The sequence below is a fragment of the Pan troglodytes genome, chromosome 20 (assembly GCF_028858775.2).
Source record: "Pan troglodytes isolate AG18354 chromosome 20, NHGRI_mPanTro3-v2.0_pri, whole genome shotgun sequence".
Classification (NCBI taxonomy): domain Eukaryota; kingdom Metazoa; phylum Chordata; class Mammalia; order Primates; family Hominidae; genus Pan; species Pan troglodytes.
In genome coordinates this window covers 54908635-54921378 of record NC_072418.2, presented here as the reverse complement: position 1 = coordinate 54921378, position 12744 = coordinate 54908635, and positions in this window count along the sequence as shown.

The window sequence follows — 12744 nt, the reverse complement described above, 5'->3', positions numbered from 1 at the left end:
TTTTAGAGTAGTTTCCTAGCTTTTCCTTACATTGCTGTATATCAGTTATAGAGAAGGGGACCTGCAATAGGACTGGCCATTCGGCTCCTGCTGCTTCCCTACGGGGTAGCAAGGCTGGAGGGAGAGTAGAATATGGTGTTCCCCACTGAGTGTTTGGGGGACTTAGTAGGGTCCCCAGTGTTTGCTCCTGGTTTTAGCCTCAGGAGCACTTGGTAAGGGGGCTATAGGGATGGTCGCTCTTCACCCTTAGAGACAAGTGGCTCTTGTAAAAGGGGGTCATCTGGTTTGGCGCGGTGGCTCATGCCTGTAATCCCAGCACTTTCGGAGGCCGAGGTGGGCAGATCACCGGAGGTTGGGAGTTCGAGACCAGCCTGACCAACATGGAGAAACCCCGTCTCTACTAAAAATACAAAATTAGATGGGCATGGTGGTGTGTGCCTGTAATCCCAGCCACCTGGGAGGCTGAGGCAGGAGAATTGCTTGAACCTGGGAGGTAGAGGTTGCGGTGAGCGGAGATCAAGCCATTGCACTCCAGCCTGGGCGACAAGAGCAAAACTCTGTCTCAAAAAATAAAAAGGTGGGGGGGGATCATCTATAATATCTAATTCTACCTTAGAACTTTCCTTTGGTGGTGGGGGTGGGTTCTGGGAGTTTGACAGATTGTTAGGTTTTGGTATAGGGTCATAAAATCCTGTGCATATGGGATTTCTGACCATTTGCCCTGCCTCTTGCAAAATAGGTCTAATGGCAGGATGGTGTCATAATTAAGGCTACCAAGACTGCCCATTGTTCCAGGCTGGGCAGTTCATAATGGGGGCAGACAATAGTGCAAAAAAAATTTTACATTTTATCTTTAGAGTGTCAGGGTCAAATTGATTTCTGTGATTGAGGATGTAGCCAAGTGTGGAATCAGGTGGAGAGTTGCCCATAGTGGTTTGGAAAAGAGAAGAGGACTTTGAAAAGTGGAGGGCTCATTAGGTGACCCAAATTTTACCTGGGGCATCCCCCCTTTAGGGCCCCAACTTAGTCTGTCAGACATCTCTGACCTTAGATGGGTGCTGGCACCACTTTGGAATGGTTCTCTCCATCACTGAGGACCTGACTTAAAGTTTTTCTATCTCACTTAAAACAACCCTTTAACGCTCTCAACTTAGGCAATAATAAATTCCTTTTCATGACTTCCCTCCACCACCATGCACCACACAGACCACATGCCCGGACCCTCTGACTTGTGTAACCTTTTGTGCATAGCTAGGTGGGTTTTCTGTCCTTTGCCAGTTGAGTGGGAGAAGGGAAGAATTTAGCATAAATAAAAGAAGCATAAGTCACCTGAAACCTGTGAGTTTGCCCTGGACGAGCTGCTGCTGCTAACTGCATCACACATAGGGATCAGGGATTATAACTGAAAAGGACAGAAATGAGTCTTTTCCCCTTCTGGGCAGGGCAGCCATCCCTGTTCACTCCTTGGCCTTCAGAGGATACCAGAGAGTGGCCCCAGTCAGTTCCCCTCAATTACCAACGAGCTACTAGGAAACAGCTGCTGAAAGAATGAAAAAGGAGAAAAGGAAAATAACTCAGAAAAAGAAAAAAAGGAATAGGACTCAGAAAAACAAAAACGAGGAAAAGGACTCAGTTTCCTCACCTTAACCAAGCGGTGGCAGTTAGGCACTTCCACACGGAAACCTTCCAGTTTCACCAGAGAATGGCCCTGGCCAGAAACTTCCAAGTGTCTTCGTGCTTAGGTGCTGTCCACTGAGGGTCCTCAGTTGGAAAGGAAAAGATGGAGAGAGGAAGATTTCCCTGTATGTAAAAGGGGAAAGGAGAAAAAGAAATCCCAAACTTTGGGCCTACTTTCTCTGCTGGCTAGCTCACCAAAATATGTTACCAGTAGAGGGTCTTGACTGCAAGTTGTTTAGGTTCTTGGCATTTTGAACAAAGAATTGGAAAAAACACCCAGCAAAGCAATGAAAGAATGCAGCATCAAAAGAATGAAAACAGGAATTTATTGAAAATGAAAGTACACTCCGTAGTGTGGGAACAGGCCCAAGCAGTGGCCCAGATACAGAATCTTCTTGGGTCCAAGTGACTACTAGAGGTTTCCCATTGGCTGCTTGGTGCTGACCTCATGTAAATAAAATGGTGACCTGCAGTCAGTCAACCAATCAGAGGCTGAAGTAAAGTTACAAAAGTCACACTCCTACGCAAATATCTGATTGGTTGCAAAAAGCAACCAATCAGAGGTACTTTTAATTTCCCATCTGCCAGGCAGAAAAGGTAGAGGTTTGCAAAGGGAGTAGTCTCTGGTCCTTTTGTTACTTAGGTGTGGAAAGTTAGGGTTTTCCCATCAATTTAGCTCAAGGACGTTAGCGTGAAACAGCCTTAGGTTTCCTGCCTCCAGACCCTGTTCTCCTGCCTCAGGATCACAGGCTCACGCCACCATGCCTGGCTAATTTTTGTATTTTTTGTAGAGATGAGGTTTCGTCAGGTTGCCCAGACTGGGAGAAATATATTTTAAGGTATAATTAGCATGTTGTGTTTTAAAAATCCTGTTGATATACTTGCACATTAGTAACAGAGCTTTTGCTTCCACATTATACAATTTCAGTTCAGTATCTTGTATCATTCTAATTATTTCACTGAACTTAAAATGTAAGGGACCTTCTACATATTGGTAGAACACATGCTTTGCATCTGTCATTTCTCTGTGTGTGTGTATATATATATATATATATATTATATATATATATATATATATATATATATATATTTTTTAGACAGAGTCTTGCTCTGTCGCCCAGGCTGGAGTGCAGCGGCGCGATCTCAGCTCACTGCAAGCTCCACCTCTCGGGTTCTTGCCATTCTCCTGCCTCAGCCTCCCAAGTAGCTGGGACTATAGGCGCCCACCACCACGCCTGGCTAATTTTTTTTGTATTTTTAGTAGAGACAGGGTTTCACCATGTTAGCCAGGATGGTCTCGATCTCCTGACCTCGTGCTCTGCCCACCTCGGCCTCCCAAAGTGCTGGGATTACAGGTGTGAGCCACCGCTCCCAGCCTCTCTGTACAAATTTTTTGCCACACAAATCTGAAAATACGACCTCGATTTATGGATCCTCCAAGTTTTTCACTGAAGTACGAGGGAAGAAATGTAAATCTATAAATTGGGTTAAATGATTTCTAGGAAAGTGTATAATAATAATAATTATTTTTTTTTTGAGACAGAGTCTCTGTCACCCAGGCTGGAATGAAACTGTGTCTCAAAATAAATAAATAAATAATAGAAATGAAGTTTTGCTATAGTTGAGAAATTATAGAATGCCATGCTTATTATGATAACCTCATATAGAAATTTTTACAGCTTTTTGAAAAATGGCTTTTTTGTTATTCAATTTTTATAGTCTTATAAACATTAATTTTCACAAGACTAGTGTAAAAATATTGTAGACAATTTGTCTAAGCAGTATTTCGGAAGCACTTTCAACAGTTATGTAAAGGGTCCTATTTATGCTTGAAGAAAGGACATGTATAAGGTTTTTAGCATGAGGAAATTAAGTCTTTCTCAACCTAGAAGTCAGGAGTTTCAAGAGTAAACATTCAGTGTTGAATGAAAGAATCTGAATCTATTTTTTGATTGATTACTGACATCTTTTAAGCCACACTATTTGGGCAAGTTGATAATAAAGCCTGAGTGCTCCCTTCTTTGGTATATGCTGGAAGTTCAAGACATGCCTGGGTACCTTTACCCTTGCCCTACTCCTTAACCATAGTCACAACACATTTTCCTGCTCTCACAAGCCACTTTTGAACCAGCTTGGGAAGTCTCCTGCTCTTTCCGGAGTCTCATTATGTAACAAATATTCTCATGATAACTTCACTATGTGACGTCATCAGTCCCAGCATCCAAATCAAAGTGTGGGTGGGGTTCCATTGTGTTCTAGTGGAGTGGCCACAGTGCTAATTAACAAAATATGCTTTGGGTTGAATATATAAAGTTTCTACTTTACCTACCCTGCAGAATACCCCACCATGTATGTTTATTCTTCAGAGGGAACATTAATCTTTTGTTTTCTTTTTTTTTTTTTTGAGACGAAGTCTTGCTCTGTGGCCCAGGGCTGGAGTGCAGTGGCATGATCTCGGTTCCCTGTAACCTCTGCCTACCAGGTTCAAGCGATTCTTATGCCTCAGCCTCTTGAGTAGTTGAGATTACAAGTGTGTACAGGTGTGCACCACCACACCTGGCTAAATTTTGTATTTTTAGTAGAGACCGCATTTTGCCATGTTGGCCATGATGGTCTTGAACTACTGACCCCAGGTGATCCACCTGCCTCAGCCTCCCAAAGTGCTGGGATTACAGACATGAGCCACAACCCCGGCCCATTAATCTTTTATTTTTAAAATTTTTTATTATACTTTAAGTTCTAGGGTACATGTGCACAATGTACAGGTTTGTTACATATGTATACATTTGCCATGTTGCTGTGCTGCACCCACTAACTCGTCATTTACATTAGGTATCTCTCCTAATGCTATCCCTCCCCACTCCCCTCACCCCACGACAGGCCCTGGTATGTGATGTTCTCCACCCTGTGTCCAAGTGTTCTCATTGTTCAATTCTCACTTATGAGTGAGAACCTGTGGTGTTTGGCTTTCTGTCCTTGTGATAGTTTGTTCAGAATGATGGTTTCCAGCTTCATCCATGTCCCTACAAAGGATATGAACTCATCCTTTCTTATGGCTGCATAGTATTCCATGGTGTATATGTGCCACATTTTCTTAATCCAGTCTATCATTGATGGACGTTTGGGTTGGTTCCAAGTCTTTGCTATTGTGAATAGTGCCGCGATAAACATACGTGGACATGTGTCTTTATAGCAGCATGATTTATAATCCTTTGGGTATATACCCAGTAATGGGATGGCTGGGTCAAGTGGCATTTCTAGTTCTAGATCCTTGAGGAATCGCCACACTGTCTTCCACAATGGTTGAACTAGTTTACAGTCCCACCAACAGTGTAAAAGTGTTCGTATTTCTCCACATCCTCTCCAGCACCTGTTGTTTCCTGACTTTTTAATGATCACCATTTTAACTGGTGTGAGATGGTATCTCGTTGTTATTGGGGGAAACTGCCCCCAATATTTCAATGTAGTTTCTTTCTATTTTCCATAAGTGTCAGCCGGCTGAGAAATAAAGACAATACAAAGAGAGGAATTTTACAGCTGGGCCTCCAGGGGTGACATCACATATCGGTAGGACTGTGATGCCCGCCTGAGTCTCAGACCAGTAAGTTTTTTTTAAGGGTTTCAAAAGGGGAGGGGGTGTAAGAACAGAGAGTAGGTACAAAGATCACATGCTTCAAAGAGCAAAAAGCAGAACCACTGATAAGGGTCTAACAAAGATCACATCTTTCTGAGGGAAAAGGGCAAAGGGCAAAAGTAGAACCACTGATATGGGTCCAACAAAGATCACAGGGCAAAGGGCAAAAGCAGAACCACTGTTAACACAATTATCACAGTGGTCCTGAGGTGACGTACATCCTCAGCTTATGAAGATAACAGGATTAAGATATTACAGTAAAGACAGGCATAAGAAATTATAAAAGTATTATTTGAGAACTGATAAATGTCCATATTAAAGTGAAATCTTCACAATTTATGTTCCTTTGCCGCAGCTCCATTTGGTCCCTCTGTTTGGGGTCCCTGACTTCCTGTAACACATTGTGGTTTTGATTTGCATTTTTCTGATGGCCAGTGATGATGAGCATTTTTTCATGTGTCTGTTGGCTGCATAAATGTCTTCTTTTGAGAAGGGTCTGTTCATATCCTTCACCCACTTTTTGATAGGGTTGTTTGATTTTTTCTTGTAAATTTGTTTAAGTTCTTTGTAGATTCTAGATATTAGCCCTTTGTCAGATGGGTAGGTTGTAAAAATTTTCTCCCATTCTGTAGGTTGCCTGTTCACTCTGATGGTAGTCTCTTTTGCTGTGCAGAAGCTCTTTAGTTTAATTAGATCCCATTTGTCAATTTTGGCTTTTGTTGCCATTGCTTTTGGTGTTTTAGTCATGAAGTCCATGCCCATGCCTGTGGCCTGAATGGTATTGCCTAGGTTTTTTTCTAGGGTTTTTATGGTTTTAGGTCTAACATTTAAGTCTTTAATCCATCTTGAATTAATTTTTGTATAAGGTGTAAGGAAGGGATCCAGTTTCAGCTTTCTATATATGGCTAGCCAGTTTTCCCAGCACCATTTATTAAATAGGAAATCCTTTCCCCATTTCTTGTTTTTGTCATGTTTGTCAAAGATCAGATGGTTGTACATGTGTGGTACTATTTCTGGGGGCTCTGTTCTGTTCCATTGGTCTATATCTCTGTTTTGGTACCAGTATCGTGCTCTTTTGGTTACTGTAGCCTTGTAGTATAGTTTGAAGTCAGGTAGCGTGATGCCTCCAGCTTTGTTCTTTGGCTTAGGATTGTCTTGGCAATGTGGGCTCTTTTTTGGTTCCGTATGAACTTTAAAGTAGTTTTTTCCAATTCTGTGAAGAAAGTCATTGGTAGCTTGATGGGGATGGTATTGAATCTATAGATTACTTTGGGCAGTATGGCCATTTTCACGATCTTGATTCTTCCTATCCATGAGCATGGAATGTTCTTCCATTTGTTTGTGTCCTCTTTTATTTCGTTGAGCAGTGGTTTGTAGTTCTCCTTGAAGAGGTCCTTCACATCCCTTATAAGTTGGATTCCTAGGTATTTTATTCTCTTTGTAACAATTATGAATGAGAGTTCACTCATGATTTGGCTGTTTGTCTGTTGTTGGTGTATAGGAATGCTTGTGATTTTTCACATTGATTTTGTATCCTGAGACATTGCTGAAGTTGCTTATCAGCTTAAGGAGATTTTGGGCTGAGACGATGGGATTTCTAAATATACAATCTTGTCATCTGCAAACAGGGACAATTTGACTTCCTCTTTTCCTAATTGAATGCCCTTTATTTCTTTCTCCTGCTTGATTGTCCTGGCCAGAACTTCCAACACTATGTTGAATAGGAGTGGTGAGAGAGGGCATCCCTGTCTTGTGCCAGTTTTCAAAGGGAATGCTTCCAGTTTTTGCCCATTCAGTATGATATTGGCTGTGGGTTTGTCATAAGTAGCTCTTATTATTTTGAGATACGTCCCATCAATACCTAGTTTATTGAGAGTTTTTAGCATGAAGTGCTGTTGAATTTTGTCGAATGCCTTTTTTGCATCTATTGAGATAATCATGTGGTTTTTGCCTTTTGTTCTGTTTATGTGATGGATTATGTTTATTGATTTGTGTATGTTGAACCAGCCTTGCATCCCAGGGATGACACCAACTTGATCTTGGTGGATAAGCTTTTTGATGTATTGCTGGATTCGATTTGCCAGTATTTTATTGAGGATTTTTGCATCGATGTTCATCAGGGATATTGGTTTAAAATTCTATTTTTATGTTGTGTCTCTGCCAGCCTTTGGTATCAGGATGATGCTGGCCTCATAAAATGAGTTAGGGAGGATTCCCTCTTTTTCTATTTATTGGAATAGTTTCAGAATGAATGGTACCAGCTCTTCTTTGTACCTCTGGTAGAATTCAGCTGTAAATCTGTCTGGTCCTGGACTTTTTTTGGTTGGTAGGCTATTAATTATTGCCTCAATTTCAGAGCCTGTTATTGGTCTATTCAGGGATTCAACTTCTTCCTGGTTTAGTGTTGGGAGGGTGTATGTGTCCAGGAATTTATCCATTTCTTCTAGGTTTTCTAGTTTATTTGCGTAGAGGTGTTTATAGTATTCTCTGATGGTAGTTTGTATTTCTGGGGATCGGTGGTGATATCCCCTTTATCATTTTTTATTGTGTCTATTTGATTCTTCTCTCTTTTCTTCTTTATTAGTTTTGCTAGCAGTCTATCAATTTTGTTGATCTTTTCAAAAACCAGCTCCTGGATTCATTGATTTTTTGAAGTGTTTTTTATGTCTGTATCTCTGTCAGTTCTGCTCTGATCTTAGTTATTTCTTGCCTTCTGCTAGCTTTTGAATGTGTTTGCTCTTGCTTCTCTAGTTCTTTTAATTGTGATGTTAGGGTGTCAATTTTAGATCTTTTCTGCTTTCTCTTGTGGGCATTTAGTGCTATAAATTTCCCTCTATACACTGCTTTAACTGTGTCAAGAGATTCTGGTATGTTGTGTCTTTGTTCTCATTGGTTTCAAAGAACATCTTTATTTCTGCCTTCATTTCGTTATGTACCCAGTAGTCATTCAGGAGCAGGTTGTTCAGTTTCCATGTAGTTGAGCGGTTTTGAGTGAGTTTCTTAATCCTGAGCTCTAGTTTGATTGCACTGTGGTCTGAGAGACAGTTTGTTATAAGTTCTGTTCTTTTACATTTGCTGAGGAGTGCTTAACTTCCAACTATGTGGTCAATTTTGGAATAAGTGCAATGTGGTGCTAAGAAAAATGTATATTCTGTTGATTTGAGGTGGAGAGTTCTGTAGATGTCTATTAGGTCCACTTGGTGCAGAGCTGAGTTCAATTCCTGGATATCCTTGTTATCTTTCTGTCTCGTTGATCTGTCTAATGTTTACAGTGGCACGTTAAAGTCTCCCATTATTATTGTGTGGGAGTCTAAGTCTCTTTATAGGTCTCTAAGGACTTGCTTTATGAATCTGGGTGCTCCTGTATTGGGTGCATATATATTTAGGATAGTTAGCTCTTCTTGTTGAATTGATCCCTTTACCATTATGTAATGGCCTTGTCTCTTTTGATCTTTGTTGGTTTAAAGTCTGTTTTCTCAGAGACTAGGATTGCAACCCCTGCTTTTTTTTGTTTTCCATTTGCTTGGTAGATCTTCCTCCATCCCTTTTTTTTTGAGCATATGTGTGTGTCTGCACATGAGATGGGTCTCCTGAATACAGCACACTGATGGGTCCTGACTCTATCCAATTTGCCAGTCTGTGTCTTTTAATTGGAGCATTTAGCCCATTTACATTTAAGGTTAATATTGTTATGTGTGAATCTGATCCTGTCATTATGATGTTAGCTGGTTATTTTGCTCGTTAGTTGATGTGGTTTCTTCCTAGCATCTATGGTCTTTATAATTTGGCATGTTTTTGTGGTGGCTGGTACCGGTCGTTCCTTTCCATGTTTAGTGCTTCCTTCAGGAGCTCTTGTAAGGCAGGCCTGGTGGTGACAAAATCTCTCAGCATTTGCTTGTCTGTAAAGAATTTTATTTTTCCTTCATATAGGAAGCTTAGTTTGGCTGGATATGAAATTCTGGGATGAAAGTTCTTTTCTTTAAGAATGCTGAATATTGGCCCCCACTCTCTTCTGGCTTGTAGGGTTTCTGCTGAGAGATCTGCTGTTAGTCACATGGGCTTCCCTTTGTGGGTAAGCCGACCTTTCTCTCTGGCTGCCTGAAGGGGGCCAGCCCCTCCACAGCCTGTGGGTGTTTCTCGTCAGGTGGGACCAGAGACCAGGAAAAGAAATAAGAGACAGAAACAAAGTATAGAGAAAGAAAAGGGGGCTCCAGGGACTGGCGCTCTGCATATGGAGGACCTGCGCAGCTGGCCCTGGTCTCTGAGTTCCCTCAGTATTTATTGATCATTATCTCTACCATCTCAGAGAGGGGGATGTGGCAGGACAATAGGGTAATAGTGGGGAGAGGGTCAGCAGGAGAACATGTGAACAAAGGTCTCTGTGTCATAAATAAGTTTAAGGAAAGCTGCTGTGCCTTGATGTGCACGAGCACAAACATTTCGGTGCAATAAAGAGCAGTATTGCTGCCAGCATGTCTCACCTGCAGCCCTAAGGTGGTTTTCTCCTATCTCAGTAAACAGAACATACAATCGGGTTTTACACCGAGACATTCTATTCCCAGGGATGAGCAGGAGACAGATGCCTTCCTCTTATCTCAACTGCAAAGAGGCCTTCCTCTTTTACTGATCCTCCTCAGCACAGACCCTTTATGGGTGTTGGGCTGGGGGACAGTCAGGTCTTTCCCTTCCCATGAGGCCATATCTCAGGCTATCACATGGGGAGAAACCTGGGGCAATACCTGGCTTTCCTAGGCAGAGGTCCCTGTGGGCTTGTGCAGTGTATTGTGTCTCTGGGTACTTGAGATTGGAGAATGGTGATGACTTTTACCAAGCATACTGCCTTCAAGCGCTTTTTAAACAAAGCACATCCTGCGCAGCCCTAAAACCATTAAACCTTCTGTCAACACAGCACATGTCTCTGCAAGCACAGGGTTGGAGCTAGGGTTACAGATTAACAGCATCTCAAGGCAGAAGAATTTCTCTTAGTATAGAACAAAATGGAGTCTCTTTTGTCTACTTCTTTCTACATAGACAAGTTAACAGTCTGATCTCTCTTTCTTTTCCCCACAGCTGCCCTTATTATTTTTTCCTTCATTTCAACTTTGATGAATTCAAACAGGATACAATTTGGGGAATATATGCTTATAATTTGCACTTGAGCTATTCTGTCTGAGTATGCCCCAGGACATTTTATGGAAATACCATGCAGTGCAATTTCAGACTCTGAGCATCTAAAAACCTGCCTCAGTATGCATGAATATTCACTATATGATTATAGTTCTACATGCCTTTGTATGTATAAGATCCATGGCTTGCATTTGCCTTGATTTTTATGTGTGGTAAAAATAAAAATATAGCAAGTGTATACAAATATTAGGAAATGGGCCAGGTGTTGGAGCTCATGCCTGTAATCCCAGCACTTTCGGAGGCCAAGGCAGGTGGATCACATGAGTTCAGAAGTTTGAGACCAGCATGAACAACATGGTGAAACCATGTCTGTACTAAAAATACAAAAATTAGCTGGGTGTGGTGGTACACCTGTAATCCCAGCTATTTGGGAGGCTGAGGCAGAAGAATTGCTTGAACCCGGGAGACAGAGTTTGCAGCGAGCTGAGACTGCACCACTGCGCACCAACCTGGGTGACAGAGTGAGATGCAGTCTAAAAAAAAACTTATTAAAAAAATATATTATATATATGGAAATAAACTAATTAGGAAATAAGAATTTCTTATTTGTGCTTAGAATACACAGTGAAGTAAACAGAAAAAAAGAACAACAACAAAAAAGAATACATAGTGAAGTAATTTGAAAAGATTAAATGTTAAGACAGGCATGGTGGCTTATGCCTGTAATCCTGGCACTTTGGAAGGTCGAGGTGGGAGGATTGCTTGAGCCCAAAAGTTCAAGACCAGCCTGGGCAACATGATGAAACATCATCTCCACAAAACATACAAATATCAGCTCTGTTATATGTGAAATAAACAGAGTTTTCCAAAGATCTTTTATAAGATGGGAGAAAGGAGATGAAATAGAAGAGAGATTGACTTGGTCCTTCAGGATTGGAATCTGATAGATGGGACACTAGAGGAAGTTTAATGTAATCTTTTTGGCTATCTAGATCTAGTTTTTAGGCCCTGGCTAGAAGCCAGTTAGTTCCTCTTCTAGAATGGCCAATTAAGTCTACAATGCCGGCCACAGTGAGCTTGTGGTATTTAGCTTGCCCTAATCCTATCCCCATATCCTCAGCTTCAAGGTAGCCTTGAAAAGCAACCACCTTTTAACAACAGTAACAGTGAATATCTGCACCCTAGCAGAATATCTGCACTTGAGGAGGTAGAAATGGCTCTGAAAATGGCAGAAATGGCTCTGAAACACCCAAAAGCCTCCATCCCCACAGAATGTTCACTACTAAGCCTGCTTTGCAGCCTGCTGAATAGGTCTATTCTCATAGTATTTCTCTATTTGGCTTGACTTTATCTATGTGAACACTCCTACCCATAGGGCACTTGTCAAAAACAATCAGCAGCAATTGTTTAACACTAGAGTGTTTAGGGGAGTGACAGTGTGTGTCTGCGTGATAGATGGAAGTAATAAGAGGGCACAGGGGAAAGGGGCCATACGCATAAGATGATGGAACAGAGAGCCTGGAGGGTGGGGTATAGAGAGTGTAGGGGAAGGGAGAAGGCAGACAGGTAAAAGGAAAAAGAATGTTAAGTGTTGTTCAGCCTCAAGACTGATATGATGAAAGTACCTTTATTGTGCTTTTTGTAAATTAGAATGCATGCTTTATTATTAAAAAAAACAACTGAAAATGTTAAGGACCTTTTCCTCCTTGCTTCTTATAAGAAACCATCATAAGACATAACTTGTAATAATTCTGTAGAAATATACATACATAAAGATATATGTATATATATATTTTAAAATAGTATGTTTTTATTGCAAAATATTCATTAGTGTCATCATATCATAGCCAGATCTACAACCCCAGAGTAATTCCCATGGTTATGTTACATGGCAAAAAGGACTCTGCATTGTAATTAAGTTTATTAATCAGCTGACTTTAGCATTGGGAGATTATTCTGGATTGCCCAAGCACTTAAGAATAGGAGAAACCGGAGAGATGCAGCAGCAATAGTCAGTGGTTTCAAATATGAAAGGGATTTGACATACTATTGTTGGCTTTAAAGATAGGAAGTCGTGGGGGCAAGGAAACTCTCTAAAGGAAATTAATCTGGCAACAACCTAAATAATTCTAGAAGAGGATTCTTTTCCAGAGTCAAGAACAGAGCCAGGTGGTTCTTCTCTTCTAAAGACATTTCCATGGGCCAGTTCCACCGCAAGCTTCTCAGAGAGAATATGTTCTGCCGTACGGACACCGAACGTCCCCTAAGATGGCCGCCCCCATGGTGCTCTCCCCTAAGGGCTCTGG